This window comes from Gadus macrocephalus, chromosome 11 (assembly GCF_031168955.1).
Source record: "Gadus macrocephalus chromosome 11, ASM3116895v1".
Taxonomy (NCBI): domain Eukaryota; kingdom Metazoa; phylum Chordata; class Actinopteri; order Gadiformes; family Gadidae; genus Gadus; species Gadus macrocephalus.
The window spans coordinates 21,587,653-21,590,650 of NC_082392.1; the positions used below are offsets into that span (position 1 = coordinate 21,587,653).

Below are 2,998 nucleotides of genomic sequence, written 5' to 3' on the forward strand. Positions count from 1 at the left end.
TTTCTCTACAGCCTTTATCTGAACAATTGCACAATAAACGGTCTAACTCTTTGCATGAAAAATTATCCTTTAAATCCACAAACAACATATGTGTAATCCAGGGCATATAAAGACCGGGACCAGAAAATAATTATTTTCTCTCCATTGACACCCATTCATATTTTTCGATCTCATAGGTCCCATGAGCCCTACCGGAAGGGGCGTGACTTCGCCACTCTATGGCTGTGTCCCAATTCCTAGGACGCATCCTTCGAAGGCTGCATTCGAAGGATGCGTCGACGCCGATTGCGTCACAGCGTCGCGCCAAGTGCTGTCCCAATTCCAAGGGTCCTTCAAATGCGGCCTACGAATGCAGCCTTCTTTTCCCGGATTTGAAGGATGCATCGGCTGTATCCTTCACGGCCCAACGTATCCCAAGATCCTTCACGGCCCAACGTATCCCTCCCAAGATTCATTGCGCATTCAATCAATGGAGATGGCGGAGAATGGCGATTTAAGTTCTGCATTTAAATGTAAGTATTTGGTTTCTAGTCACTCGAGTATTTAACGATACAAATGTTAAAAATACAAGGGCCCTTAAAACTTTTTTCATTAAAGTAATAGGCAATATAAGTAAGGTAACGTTACAGTTAGTGACGCTGTAACGTTAACTAAGAACACCCGTTAAGCCCTATAGTTTCAAATTTAAGAGGTTAAAATGGTTATATTTACCGAAATTGTGGCGATTATATAGATAATTTGCTATTCTGTAAGGTTAGATAAATGGACCAACGCGAACACAGGTTGTGGACCCTGGTTTTCAGACCGTAACGTTACAGACGTTGGGATTGATTACACAGTTAACTTGGTTATTTTGCTATTTAAGCTGGTTTGGTTTGGTAGTGTAAAGCAAAACTAATTCTAACATTTGGTTTTGGTTTAGGGGGCCAGCAGCATACTGCTCGATTTATTCTATTGAGGGGGGAGAATGATGAGCTGCACCGGGGTGAAATACTCAGCAAGTGTGGCTTGGGGGTAAAGAAACAATCGTTTATTTATATCGTAAGTTAGTTTATAAAAATTATTATAGGCCATTTATATATCTTCATTTGACCATCTTGAAAAAAGGTTAGTTAAATTAGCCCTCATTAAACAGCAGGACCGATACAACATCCCCAGAAATCGTTTACTACGATGTCCTATTTTGGGTTATTAAAGAAAGAAAGACAAAAAAAAGTCACAGCTCGCATCAGTACTAGACAGCACTAGAAAAACACACAAAGAAAAAGGGTGTTTTGACTTCTACTGGTTGTCTTATTATTATGGGCTTCATATAGGATGAGGGCTAATTTAAATGTAACCTTTACAAGATGGTCAAATATATATATTATAAATGGCCTATTGTTAACATGGGCTATTAACATGATTGATAAATGTGTCTCTTGTTTTCTCTGATTAATAATGTCTCTGTGTTTACTGTTTAGGACAATTCTGGAGAAAATAGGCCTGCAGGGGAAGGTGTCTCCCCCGCAGGCAAAGAAAAACTTTTGCTGAAATTTGTTTTGATACTGCTCTTGTTGTTAACTGCCATGATTGATTTCCTCTGCCTTAGGATTGCAAGTATCCAGGGTCAGGAGAGGGGGTAGGTGGGAAACCCACTGCTGCCACTTGGCCCTGGTTTGTCCCCTTGGATAAGGTATTGTGACATATGCATACCACCAACCCCCCTGTCCTAATTGCCTCCATCCCTGAGAACACACCAGGGCCAAGTACAGCAAGTACAGCAGTGGTGGATCAGGAGGTTGAGGACAAGATCAGGAGGAGGAAAGACAGCGAGGGCCAAGGTCCAGAAAGAGGGACAGAGAGGAAGACATGTTCCAGAGTCGCTCACTATCTTCCGAAAAAGACTCAAGATTCACCTGTTCAGAGTCCACCTCGACTGCATAGCCACCCTCCCCCTTCTGGCAACCATTGTACACTGTGTTGTATTGTATTATAGTACTTAACTGTGTAGCAACTGCAGTAGCTGCTATCATGGCTGTAACACGGGGAATGGGTTAGCCTAGCGATTGTGGTACTTGCACTTGGTTCTATGAACATCCTTTCTGTACCGACAGCGATATATTGATGCACTTCTTATGACAAATGTACTTATTGTAAGTCGCTTTGGATAAAAGCGTCTGCTAAATGCCCTAAATGTAAATGTAAAATGTCAATGTTCCAGTTAATAAAAGAGGACATGAGGCTACAAAGGGAGGCAGAGGAGAGAAGAGCCCAGGAAAGCAGGGAAAGAATGGATACATTTTGGAGTGTTTGGTGGACAAATAACTTATGTTCTGTTATATTTAACACATTGTTTATTATTATTTACATATTTATTGAAACTTACTTATTTAACTAACTATTTAACTAACTTTTTTGATTAACTATTTATTAAAAACCCTTACTAACTTTTTGTATTGACTAATGTATTTGTATATAACTTATAAAACATATACAACAATAAAACTATTTACAACAAACATTCATGTGACTATTTACAACAATTATTATAAAACTACTATATACAAAAACATAATGATCAATAATTTTTGTTGGTTTCTTTTTTTCGCGCTGTCCGGTTTAACTTCTGTTTACTAACAGATCAGTTCAGCTGTCAGGGTTGCTAGGTGACAGGAGCAGCGCGTGGTCACGCAAGTGAAAGGGCGGTAACGGTTTGTTACGTAAACCAGAAATGCTCCGTAGGCTAGACCGTCCCATTTCTTCGGCCTTCGGAGTGTCCTTCGCAGTCTACGAAGGCCGCATCCTTCGAAGGACGTGGTCTACGAAGGATGCGTCCTATGAATTGGGACACAGCCTATATCACCCCTGTGCTGTTCGCAAACATCCGGGCAATGGAGTAGGGCTGCAGCTATCGAATATTTTAGTAATCGATTATTCTACAGATTATTCCATCGATTAATCGAGTAATCGGATAAAACTTACATTGCTTAATTGAAAAGTAATTATAAATAAACAT

The 2,998-nt window shown here is 40.1% G+C and overlaps 1 long non-coding RNA gene across 1 annotated transcript; it reads left to right on the forward strand.

Annotated features, from left to right (window-relative positions):
• Positions 1-218: 218 nt before the first annotated feature.
• LOC132468099 (uncharacterized) lies at positions 219-2,235 on the forward strand. The gene is made up of 2 exons (XR_009528161.1): positions 219-512; positions 1,464-2,235. It is a non-coding gene; the product is annotated as an uncharacterized LOC132468099 (long non-coding RNA).
• The last annotated feature ends 763 nt before the right edge of the window (positions 2,236-2,998 follow it).